This window comes from Peromyscus californicus, unplaced genomic scaffold (assembly GCF_007827085.1).
Source record: "Peromyscus californicus insignis strain IS unplaced genomic scaffold, ASM782708v3 Scaffold_9__1_contigs__length_137607984, whole genome shotgun sequence".
NCBI classification, from domain to species: domain Eukaryota; kingdom Metazoa; phylum Chordata; class Mammalia; order Rodentia; family Cricetidae; genus Peromyscus; species Peromyscus californicus.
Genome location: NW_026294617.1, coordinates 1823480 through 1837291, shown reverse-complemented (window position 1 = coordinate 1837291; position 13812 = coordinate 1823480).

Below are 13812 nucleotides of genomic sequence, written 5' to 3'. Positions count from 1 at the left end.
ACAAAAGATTCTACCTTTTAGATTATGAAATTTTCACCACCCATTTCCAATTAGGAAGGGGAATATAAGAAAGAAGATAGGACATGAAAAGGAAACAGGAGAAGGTTATGGGGGAAGGGTCACAGGATGCTTTGCAGCTTTCAACTCCCGAAGCATCTGTCTCTGAGTGCTTGGTGTGAGGAGAGCCAGCATCTCTGGAGCCAGTTTAAGAGTATCTTGGGAGTTTTTCCTGAAAAAGAAGATGAAGTCACAGGACAAGCTACTAGGAAGAGCCTTGGGAAGTCCAGCTTAAGTGAAAGGCTCTGAGTTTTAAACACCTTAATGGCTTTGTGGTTCTCTCACCTCTGAGAGCATCTAGTGTGTTAAAAGTGTGTGGAAATAGTGAGGGCACTAAGTGCAACATCTGGGTGGAAGGTGACCAAGGCAGAGATAGTCACTTAAACACAGCTATGTGTAGCTAGAGTTTTCCTGCCTGGCCCACAGTCAGGACAAATCTCTCTCACCTGCCAGTCCCACAACCGCTCAAACCCGACCAAGTAAACACAGAGACTTATATTGGTTACAAACTGTATGGCCGTGGCAGGCTTCTTGCTAACTGTTCTTACAGCTTAAATTAATCCATTTCTATAAATCTATACCTTGCCACATGGCTCATGGCTTACCGGCATCTTTACATGTTGTTTCTCATCATGGCGGCTGGCAGTGTCTCTCTGACTCAGCCTTCCACTTCCCAGCTTTATTCTCCTCCTTGTCCCGCCTACACTTCCTGCCTAGCCAATGGCCAATCAGTGTTTTATTTATTGACTAATTAGCAACACATTTGCCATACAGAACATCCCACAGCACTTCCCCTTTTCTTTTCTTAAAAAGGAAGGTTTTAACCTTTACACATCTCCAAAGTCAGCTTGGTATATTTGGGAATTTGGACGTAGCTTCTCTTACTACTTCCTGCTGGAGGGGGGCGCTGTATCTTATGGGGACACAAAGAATATTTTAGGATTATGGAGTAGTCCATGAAGATGTATCGTCTGAGCCAATTGCCTTGAAACGGTTCTGGATATTGGATCATCTGGGCCATGGTGTCATCGGAGACCTTTCAGGTGGTCTTGGCTGGTCAAACCTGATGTATCTTAATCTGGAACAAATCCAAAGCCTTTGGCTTTCTGTGGGAACAAAAGCAGAGACTCTTTTCCAAAGCAACATATCCTTATATCCAAATTTTGAAGTCAAGGTACCTTTAAAATATACATTTTGGCAAAACTCAACAGCTTTTACAATCAAATGTTTTTCTGCAGTTAAAAATCCCAAAGACAACACAATCCAGATTCTCTGTGTAATATTCATCTTTATGTGGCTTATTTTTATATTAATTTTACTGTCTCTTTAAAGACTTTATTTTTTAAAACTATGTATTTGTTTATATAACTGTATACATCACCTTTTTTGTCTCTTTCAAGCCTACGTATATTTTACACACATTGTAAACTATTACATCTGAATCTGTCTTATTGTGAATCTATTGTTTTAAGCTGCAGCAGCTGTGGCTGCTGGCTCCACCCACCTCAGCTACCCAACATGGCGTGGTACTTTACCACCAGCTCTGGGAGCTATCCTGGGTCTATGCTTTTATCCAAGCAGCGTGTAGCCCAGAAACCTCTTTTTTTGTTTTGTTTTGTGCTAGCAAAGTCTAAATCCACCATGCAGCTTAATCTGCCACTTGCAGAGACCTCAATCCCGCCATACTGCAGGTCCAGTGCACATGCTAGGAACCTACCAGTAGCTCAAACCGGCAGCTGCCGCTCATTTGAGAGAGACAATTAGGAAGCTGTTTTTAGCTCCGTTTTAGAATCTTTTCTCAGTTTTTAGGTGGAAATTCTTGCCACCACGTTGGATGCCATTTGTAGCTAGAATTTTCCTGCCTGGCCCACAATCAGGACAAATCTCTCTCACCTGCCAGTCCCACAGCCGCTCAAACCCGACCAAGTAAACACAGTGACTTATATTGGTCACAAACTGTATGGCCGTGGCAGGCTTCTTGCTAACTGTTCTTACAGCTTAAATTATTCCATTTCTATAAATCTATACCTTGCCACATGGCTGTGGCTTACCGGCATCTTTAGCTATGGGTACTAGGTAGGGCAAGGCTAGCTCATCATAGGACAGACAGCCTGTCTGCACAGGGGCTTGAGTCTGTTGAGATCTCAGAGCTATGTCACAGGTAGACTAGCCCAAATGGACTGGGACAAGTATAGTGGTATTTTATTTGTACTAAAATGTGATTTGTATGTAAATAAATAAAGTTGCCTGGGGGTCAGAACTATTAGAGCCATAGCAAAAGCTGGGCGGTGGTGGTGCATGCCTTTAATCCCAGAACTTGGTAGGCAAAGCTAGGTAGATCTCTGTGTGTTCAAGGATACAACCAGCATTGGAGACACACGCCTTTAATCTCAATACCAACCATAGAAGACCTGGAGGTCTGTATAGACAGGCAGTGACGAGGTAGTCATGTGGTTGGGTTTACAACCAATGAGAAGGCAGAACAGAAAGTCTATATAAAGACAAAAACACAGGAAGTAGGTCTCTTGGCTGAAGAGGCTAGCTGCAGCAGACGGGTAAGTCTCTTAGCTCTGATCTCTTGGCTTTCCTCTTTGCATTGGTTCTGTTTTCTTATTTAGTAAGATGGTTGGTTACATCTACAGACCAGCATGGCAACTCAAGATAACTGTGTGTCTACACAGTAGCTTGCCCAGTCATTTGTCACTGTCATTAAAGATTGCCATCAAATGTGCTGTCCAAGATCCCAAAGATAAAGCCCCCTTTAGATCACACTCACCCAGAGTATACACTACTCCCCATCCTTCTTCTTTCCTTTCTCCTCTTTCTTTCTTCCCTTTAAGAAGAAAAAAAGTTGTCAGATCTCTTGGAGGTGAAGTTGCAGGCTGAACTGAACTCGGGACACCCTGCAAGAACAGTAAGCATGCTTAACTCCTGAACTATCTCTCCAACTCTTCTGACCAAAATAAGTCCCATATTTTCTCCCCACTCCTCTCCTAGGCCTCCTATTATCTCCCTCCCCCTCTCCTAAGCCTCCTATTACCTTCCTTCCCACTCTCCCAAGCTATCTATTCTCTTCCTCTCCCCTCTCCTAAGCCTCCTATTCTCTCTTTCCCCTCCTAAGTATCCTATTCTCTCCCTCTCCTGCCTTCTATTATTTATCTTTCCCTCCCTTTCCTCCTTTCACTCAACATCTCTTTCTCTCCCTTCCTCTCTGTATTTAAATCTACAACTATAGTATCTTTTTATTTTCAAACAAATCACACAATATTTTTTTGTAATAAACCCTAACTTTGTTGCATACTGACTTATCCTTAAATTCTTTTCTATTGGGGTATCTGAAATGAACTCCCCAGGCTGAGTGCTACAACATGGACTTGCATCTATTGAAAAGGGAGCTGACAGGCAATGCAAGTTCTCCTAAATTACATAGGAATGTTTAGACCAGCTTCTACAGTATGTGTGTTTGGGTCTGAGACTGAATCAATATTATCTGCTGCTTCAAGAAAGAAGAACCCCAACTGATTTCAGAGTTTTTTAAAAAATAAAATTAATAAACAAAATGATTACTGGTCTATTCATAATTCTATAAATGTCTAATTTAAATATTCATTGGTTTAGTAATTTGAAAATTCATGTATCTATATGTTGAAAAAGAATCAGGGGTAATATGGAAGATCACTATAGAAATGTGTGGAGTGGAGCTGAGAATATTAAAAGATGTTGGGAGCATGAAAGTCCTTACTTCTGTAGATCTCCAGGGAAACCAGGAATGTTAAGCACCCAGGATTGTGCTTTCAAAGGGAAAGACATATATCTTAGTTAGGGTTTCTACTGCTGTGAAGAGACACCATGACCATGGCAACTCTTGTAAAGGAAAATATTTAGTGGTGTTGGCTTGCTTATCATTTTAGAGGTTTAGTCCATTATCATCATGGTGCAACATGGTGGCATGCTGGCAGACATGGTGCTGGAGAAATAGTTGAGTGTTCTATATCTTGATAGACAGGCAGCAGGAAGTGGTCTGAGTGTCACACTAAGTGAAGCTTGAGCAAAGGAGACCTCAAAGCCCACTCCCTCAGTGACACACTTCCTCCAAAAAGGCCATACCTACTCCAACAAAGCCATGCCTCTACTAATGCCACTTCCTATGAGCTTATCGGGCCACTTACATTCAAACTGCCAAAACATATGACCCTGAAGGCTGGGAATTAGAGGTGACTAATAGCCTGGTGATCTGCATTATCTGTAGGTCCAGGCTATATCAAGCTTTCACAACCAGGACTAGAGGTGGCTAATGTCTAATGACTCTTAATAGACCCTTACAAATATCTGTATAGCCAGGGTCTTCCCAAAGCTCCTCCAACCATGACTGGAGATGGCTAATACCCCAAATGACTTCTATTCTAGCCATATGATGAAGACCAAGCCAGGTACAGGACCAATACACATAGTCCAACTGTAGAACTCATCTTCTTGGAAGAAACAACATGTACTCTGAGTTGAGTTTTGATGTAATTATACTTCCTTATGCACTAGGGATTGTATTGTACAAGAAAACTCGCCTCCCCCCCAAATTATACTGTGTTTAAATATGCTGACAATAAACCATCTGGCATTAGACTCCTGAAATTTGATCCAGCTTAAGTTAGGCTGAACTGAGTTTTCATTCTTACCTCTTTTCAGATAATGTCACTGTCTGCCTTGACACCTGCAGGGACACCCTCAATAAAAGACTGATAGAAAAATAAGGAACAATCCCTCCCCTAAAGTACAGACCAATGAGGTGCTTCAATATATTAGGGGAAAAAACAGTACTACAGACTAGGAAAATCACTATGGTAGGGAGTTTTTTTTTTTTTTTTTACTTTAAATTTTTTTTTATTTTTGAGATAAGTTCTCACTAAGCTGTTCACTCTATCACAATCCTACTGTCTTACTTAGCCTCTGAATGCTGTAATTATAGGAATAAGCCATTATCACTTGCTTAAAAATCTTGAATTATTGATGAAATCTGTCATTAATGAAATGAATAGACCCAGAGAGTCATATTTTTAGTAGCTTCTCTTGTGGAGTAATGGAGGGAAATTGGGTTGGGCTCAAGATTGAATAGCCAAGTTTTTTTACACATGGATAACCTGTGTTAAAGAGTTGAGAGTTATAGAGGAGGTAGAGATATTTTCTGATACAATTACCAAAGAATTCCCAAAATTCCTCATCTGAGACTTAAGCAAAGAACACAGGTAAAGGAGGTCCTGGCAAAGGAGATACACACTGTAGATGACTTTGCTGGGCATTCCCCAGATTCACTTCCTTTTCTCTTACATACATAGCAAGATTAGGGCTCTCAGCTTCTGCAGCTACATGTGTTGACACAATGTGCTCTAAATAAAGCTGGTTAGGAGTAATGTATCCCTTGGGGAATTGCCCAGAAGTACCTCCCACATGAAATCTTCCACACCCTTCCCACCATGATGACAGTCTTGGATCTTGGAAGAAGCCTTGTGTGAGAGTAGAGGAGCTGTGTTGAGGAAGAAGCTGTGTCCTTGAATCACCATTGGAAGATGAAGACAGATGCCTATGAAGAGCATCCATTTTGACTATGGTGAAGAATCTGTGTTAGCAAGCTAAGATACTGGGTTGTTTTCTCATAGAGTTCCTTATTATAACTCAAGTTTCAACATGCTACAAAAATATAGGCTAAATGCATACCAAGATATACTTTTGTACAGCTCAGAAAAATAATTAATAGTTTTTGTGTTTAAGACAGTTGTTTAAAAAAAGCATACATGGAAGAAAATAAAAATGGCCCCCAAAGTCTACAATGCTTACTGTAGGACCTGTTACAGAAAATTATGAGCTGTTTTAAGCAATACACAATTTCCTGAAAGAGTTACTAAATTCTAGGTATTTTTCTAATTATATTACAAATAACAAATACTATACATGCTATATATAATAAAAATATGAAATACATATATGATATATGCATATATGTATGTTTTTTGAAAAAAGTCTAGAGACTTGTACTTTTAGAAAATTAATAGAATAATAGAGACCAGCTTTATCGCCTGGTCCAAAACAACTAAAAATTATCCTTCCATCAAGTATATGGTTACCAAGACATTCAGGATTCTTTAGTGAAGAACAGTGATCCCTCTGAGATGTGAAACAAAGGCGGTAAGTTACATGATAGCTCTAGCCTATTGCACAGAGAGAATTTCCAGGCGTGTGTGTGTGTGTGTGTGTGTGTGTGTGTGTGTGTGTGTGTGTGTGCCTGTGTGAGATCTTGCCTGGCAGCCATACTAAGTTAAGAAGTCAGAGTCAGGCACAAGGAGGCCAATGTGGAGAGAAGTCACAGAAAGAGCTCTGGAGAGCAGAGACCCCACTCACCAATGCATTGGTTATAACACATTTGTGAGGAAATGATCAGAAGAAAGACTCATTCAGGAGAATTAGAGGATATAATCCTTGGAGTACTTATAGACAGGTCTGGGAATAGGTTCCCCTCCATCAGAGTAGGAAACTTCACAACCTAGGAACATCTGATGGAGTACTTAAAGGGACTTGCTTTAACCATAGTACACAATGGTTGCAGAGGAAATGCTGTCCAAGTTGTACCTGGAAAATGTTTAAAAGCAAGCTCCAAAAGGGTTAGATACTTTATGTATAATGACCTGATTTTCCGAACAAAATTCAAATAAAATGTAAGAAACAAAATAAAACAAAAGTACCTATAAGTACAGCATTCAGGAATCTGAGGCAGGATTCTTATGAGTTCAATGCCAACAGAAACTAGAAATCAGTTCAAGGCCTGTCTCAGTGCCCCTCAGGTACCCACAACAAAATCCTTTCAGTAACAAAACAAAAAGTCAGAAACAAATAATGAGAATAAAAAACCCAAACCAAACCAAACCACCACTACCACTACAAAATACAATGTCAGGCATTCAATAAAAAATTATCATGCAAATGAAAAACATGGGTGAGGGAGTGAACATGTGGAAGCATGCTTCAAGCCAGTACATAAAACTGTTAGGACATCTAGATTGAAAGAAAGCACTGTAGCATGGCTGTTTTCTCCACCTGTAAGGACATCTTCATGGTTTTCCTGAAGCAGAGAAGTGGCAGTATCTTGTAAAACACAATGGTGTCAGTAGAATAAACAGATCCATATGGCAGTGTGTAATTACTTTTCTCATTGCTTTACAAAATACTCAACAAAACCAACTTAAGCAAAGAGATATTTCTTTTGGCTCATAGTTTTATAAGTTCATCAGAGAGGGGACAGAAGGGCTATTCACATTGTACCTTCAGGGCTATTCATATTGCAAAGAGAGATGAACATTGCTATATATTTTTTTTCTTTTATTCAACCTGGGATTCATCCCCATGGGAATGTGCCCCTACATTCAGGGTGGACTTTCCCCCTCCAGTTCAACCTCTTGGGTAACACCTGTAGTGGTATTTGCTCTGCCTATGACTTTGGGCTATAGGACCCGCAGGAGGTGGTGCTTCTTGCCATTGTATGTGACCTTTTAAAAAATAGGGAGAAGGGTTACCAGTCCCTTTTCCCTGCTGCCTGCTTCCTGGTGTGATAAAACTGCTGGGTGGATTCACTCCCAGTAAGATCAGAGGACAACTTCAGCTGTCTACTCTGTTCTGCATTCGTGAGTGTATTTCCTAAATTTACCCTAATAAATTTCCCTGATACTCCTTAAGCAGACTTCCATGGATTTATCGAATTACCTGGCACCCAACCAGGAGAATCTGAACCTCATGAGCCCCATGAGCCCCTACTGGGGCTACTCATGCAACCAAACTCTAATGCCCATGGGTGGCTGCTGGTGAATCTCTCTGCCCTGCAGAGTCTGTGTATAGCCTAACCCCCACAGGAACTGCTCAGGTGTCCTTCTGCATACAGAGACCATGCAGGGAGCCTGTAAGCCAGACAGGTCATGCCCAGGCCAGGCAGTTCACACAGAAGCAGTTCTTGTAACCACTGCCAGAAGAATGCATGTTCAGTGGCAAATAGAGCACCATGTCATAGAGAAGGGTGCCCATGCTAGGCGCCTTTCTAGTTCTGTGCTTGTAGCAGTTGGATTGAGTCACAGCCTTCCACCTGGTTAGAGACTACTAGCAGACTGTTCTTTCACTCTTAAAACTGTTCAGTGTAGCTGCTGCCAATTCTGGGACACCTTGAGCTGCTGCCCTTGAGAGCATGCCCACCAAGCAGCCCAGCTCCCCTGCCACCAATGCTGCTGCCACCACCACCATTCCATGCACAGCTGCCTCCATTCTTTGGTGTATTGCTTAATTTGTTGTGATCCCGGCAGTTCTGCCCAGTACTCATGGGTAGGGATTGCCTGGGTTAGTGTTTGATTCACAGAGCTCATTCAGTTGAATCAGCTCACATCAGACCTGCCTTGTATGATACATCTGTGACACCTGTGGACCAAACATCACTACTATACCCCCAAACCATCATGAGAACTGGAACATCTGGAACACCTAGGACTGTTAGGACCAGCTCTCAAGGATATCATCTGAGGTAAAATTACTCAATAATGTTACACCTTAAACTGATTAATAACTAAATAAATTAATGAAATTCTCCCTTACAAATTTTGAATATTTCTCAAAAAATGGAAGACAGTATCACCACTAAGGAACTTAAAAACTTTTTTGTTTATACTATGAATGAAATTTTGCAAGATGTATATGACCTTCCTGGGACATATACTATGTTCATCATACTAGTGATTAGCATAGTGATTCTTCTCATATCATTGAACAATGGGCTTAACAATAACAACAAAAAAAGGGACATTAATCAGACTGATACAGGTTTTACAAAGTGGTAATGAGGAGTTAAACAGAAGGATTCTTTCTATGGAATCTGCTAATTTATCACAAGAATTTCAGTCCATTAATGATAACTGGACAACCAAATTTAATTCTATTGATAATAAATATAAGACTTAAGGGATAAAACAATGACTCTTCAGAGCAATCTTAATGCCATTCAGATAATGGCATTTCTAAGGAGGAAAGGTCATCACTAAGTGATAGAATAAAGTCTTTGGAATCATATGTTTCTGATGAACATAAAATATTGTATGATTTCATGAAATCTCTAGAATCCTTTACAACAGAGGAGGTTGAAACACAGCAACAGGCAGTAGTTCATCAGTTTCAAGCTCTGGAGGAGTCTCTCAGTAAGAATGATAAAGAAACTAATAAGCAGAAGGGCAAAGCCATATATGTAATAACATCACCAGGTAGCTTTTACAAAATGGCTTATTCTGTTACTATCTGAGAAGCCAGCAGGTTATACATATCCTGAAGAATATATAGAATATATCTGGCAACCTATTCATATGAGGGATTTAAAATGCATTAAGGGGGTAGTAGTTACATATAGTATAATTCAACATATAGAATACATGATAAATACATGGTCATCTAGAAATAGAATTATACTAGATGACTGGAATCAGTTAATTTCAGCTGTGTTAGAATGTAGCCAGCAGTTACAATGGAAAAACTGGTTGAGAGAAAAAGCTAAGGCCCTTGAGCAGCAAGGTAATATTAGAGGTTTTGAGATCTCCCAAGATCAAATTCTTGGTGAGGGCCATTTCGTTGATATAAATGTATAAGCTACCTTTGATGAGCATGCATTATCCCTATGTCATGCAGCAGCTTTAAATGCTTGGGAAAAAATTTCAAAGCCAGGGAAACCAACTGAGCTATATACAAAGGTCTTCCAGGGGTCAAACGAATGGTTTACTGATTTTTTTTTTTTTTTTTTTTTTACAGAGACTAACCAGGGCTACAAACAAGACAGTATCAGACCAAGAATTAAGACAAGTATTAACTCAATCTTTGGCTTTTGATGATGCTAATACAGAATGCAAAAGCATACTTACACCTTAAAGTTCAGGTCAGCACCTTTGGAGGAATGGATTCAATAAACAAATGGTATTGAGTCTCTTAACTATGGTAATGAGGCTTGGATAGGAGAGGTGGTTTCCAAAGGCGGAAGGATGCATGAAGGTAACAAATGTTTTAACTGTGGTACACCAGGTCATATGAGGAGAAATTTTACACAGGGTGCTCCTAGAAGCAATGCTTCTTCTAGAAATAACCCAGATAGGAGACTCTAAACTTATGGATTGGCCTCATGAAGAGGTACATGTCTAATTTCTAGGGATTGGAACCCTATCTCAGGTAAAACAAAGTTCAAGATGGGTTGAATGCATAAGGCCAGAAGGATAAAGAGGAAGGCTGGAGCCATATGTGGCAAATGTAGCAGTGGATCTTTGGGGCCAAGATCTGTTACAGTAATGGAATATCCAGATTAAAATTCTGCCAATCTCAAAATTAGAATATAGACCAATTTATGTTTCTGGGAAAAATACTATAAGATACTATAAATAACAGCTAACAACCATCCAGGCTGCACATAAGCAGAGTACAATATCCATTGAATTCTCAGAGGCAACAATGGCCCTACTTTAAAATGGCTAACTGATAAACATGTCTGGGTTGGACAATGGCATATGACACAAGAGAAACTACAACCCTTAGAACAGCTGGTTCAGGAGCAGTTAAATGACCAACACATTGAAGAATCTACCAGCCATTGGAATACTCTTGTATTTTTTTATTAAAAAGAAATCTGGTAAATAGAGAATGCTGACATATCTGAGAGCCATAAATAAAGTAATTCAGCCTATGGGCTCCTTACAGAATGGGATACCCTTACCCTCTCTGCTATCTAAAGAATGGCCTATCATAGTTATTGACTTAAAAGACTGTTTCTTTACCATACCTCTACAAGAAAAGGATAGTGAAAAATTTGCCTTCACATTACCTATTTATAATAATTCCCAGACAGTTAAGAGATATCAATGGAAGGACCTCCCATGGGGAATGTTAAATAGCCCTACCATGTGCCAATATTTTGTGTAAAAACCATTGGAAATAATTCATGAAGTTTCCCACAATCTATAATCTACCATTATATGGATGATATCTTATTAGTTTATCCAAAGTTAGGTACTTAAGAAAACATGTTTGAAGAAGTGAAGAAAGTTTTGCCTCACTGGGGATTACAAATTGCTCCTGAAAAAATACAAAGAGGAAATTGTATTAATTACTTAGGATATAAGATAGACCAACCAAAAATTAGATCCCAAAAGGTACAACTCAACAGAGATTGATTGTGGACTTAGTGACTTAAAAAAATTGATAGGAAGCATTTCCAACTTACAGACCATCATTGGAATACCTAAAGATGGACTAGTAAATTTGGCCAACACCCTAAAAGGGGACAAGGCCTTAAATAGTTCAAGAGAATTATCAGCTGAACCTGAGAAAAAATTGCCTGTAGTAGAAAATAAAATATAAGAGGTACATGTGGATCATGTGAATCCAGAACATAACTGCATTCTGGTCATATTACCCTTCGGACACTCACCCACAGGGATTTTGATGCAGAGGGATGATATTACATTGGAATGGATATTTCTACCATGTAAGCTGAGTAAGAAGTAAAAGACTTATGCAGACAAGATCTCCAATTTGATTCTAAAAGAAAAATTAAGACTTGGTCAATTGACAGGAATGGACCCAGCAGAAATTGTAGTACCTTTAAGTAATGAGAAATTTCCTCTTTATTGAAAGATCATAAATACTGGCAAAGAGTCTGTAGTAACTTTTTGGGAGAGATTAACAATTATTATTCCAAAAGCAAGAGAATAGAATTCATAAAGAGAACTGAATGGGTCTTTCCTCACACTGTGTGACAAAAATCAATCTCTGGAGTCCCTACATTCTATACTGATTCAAATAAATCAGGAAAGGCAGGATATAAACCAGGAGAGTTAAGTAAAGTGGTTCAAAGCCCTTACAATTCCATACAAAAGTCAGAACTATATACCATTCCTCTGGTATTAATGAACTTCACAGAACCTCTAAATATAGTAACTGACTCTCAATATGCAGAGAGAGTTGATTTGCATATTGAAACTGCTGAATTTATTCCTAATAAAATAGAATTAACTTCACTATTTATACAATTACAGGAAATAATCAGGAATAGGATGTATATATATGTATATATATATATATATACATATATATACACACACACACACACACACGTCACATCAGAGCCCATACTGATCTGCCAAATCCTCTAGCACAAAGTAATGATGAGATTGATAAAATATTAATAGGTAATGTGCTGGAAGCCTCAGAATTTCATAAGAAACACCATGTAAATAGAAAAGGTTTGAAAAAGGACTTTTCCATTGCTTGGCAACAAGCCAATAAAATTGTAAAAAAAAAAAAGTCCTGCTTGTTTCTTCTGTAACCAAACTCCATTATCTGTAGGAAGTAATCCTAAAAGTATACAAAAAAGGAAATTTTGCAGATTGATGTGTTTCATTTTGCAGAATTTGGAAGATTAAAATATGTACACCATACCATTGACACCTATTCAGGATTTCAATGGCCAACTCCTATGAGTTCTGAAAAGGCTGACTCTGTGATTACATACCTACTAGATTTGTGGCCATCATGGGAATACCTGTACAAATTAAGACTGACAATGCTCCAGCATATGTTTTAAATAAAATGCAACAGTTTTTTGTTTATTACAAAGCAAAGTATGTTACAGGTATACCACACAATCCCACAGGCCAAGCAGTCATAGAAAATCCAATTGAACTAAAGGATATGCTAAATAAACCAAAAGAGGTAACAATGACTCCTGGAAATATCTTACATAAAGACTTATTAACCTTGAATTTTCTCAATGCTGTTGAGAAAGAGACAACAGCTGTGGAGAGACATTGGATAACAGAAAAAACTCCTGAGCAAAACCAACCTGTTTACGTCAAAGATGTGTTGACTCAGAATGGAAACCAGGATACATCCTACATTGGGGAAGGGGTTTTGCTTTTGTTTCTCCATGAGAAGAAAAGCTATGGATACCAAAAAAAAAAAATAATAAAAATTTGCTTTGAACACGAGGAACCCCTTGATGAGGAGGAGTAATTGGTAATCCACTGACGTGACAAATATACAAGCTATAAGAAAAACTCAACAAACAAGCGTCAGGGCAAGGTTCTGTTTCTTGTCTTTACAGGATAATAGAAATACCAATCTTCAAGAAGTCATAAGACCTTCTTATGCCACCTAGATGTCTACCACATAAAGAAGGACCTACATACTCTACAGGGCAATATCTCACTGCCCAACATCAATATCTCTTTAACTCTAGAATAGTTGTAATCCCCATTCATTTGTAGATCAAGCTGGCTTTGGAGTTGGAATGTGGCTCTCTCCTTCTGTAAACCCAAGCATGTTGCTAAATGAAAAAATTAGGAGATTCTGTCTCATATCAGAAGAGCCAACTGTCATGGGACAGAAGAAAACCAATAATCTAGGGATTATTCTTTTCAAGATTCTATTTCTCTCCATGATTATTCTTGATTTCTCAGAATCCTTCCTCACATGTCATGTCAACTTAAGATTCAAACTTTCCATTTTGATTTTAATAATGTTCAAGTTTTCCACAGTGAAAAAGAAGTCTTTCCAATAGCAATCTCTGAAGTCTCCAGAAGGAAGATGGGGCCCTACAACAAGACTCTACTCAGTCCAGAAAGATGCCATTGTACCCAATAACATCACTCATTGATCAGCCTTGAATTGGTAGTTCTTCAGGACAGTTCCAAGATGAGATGGTCC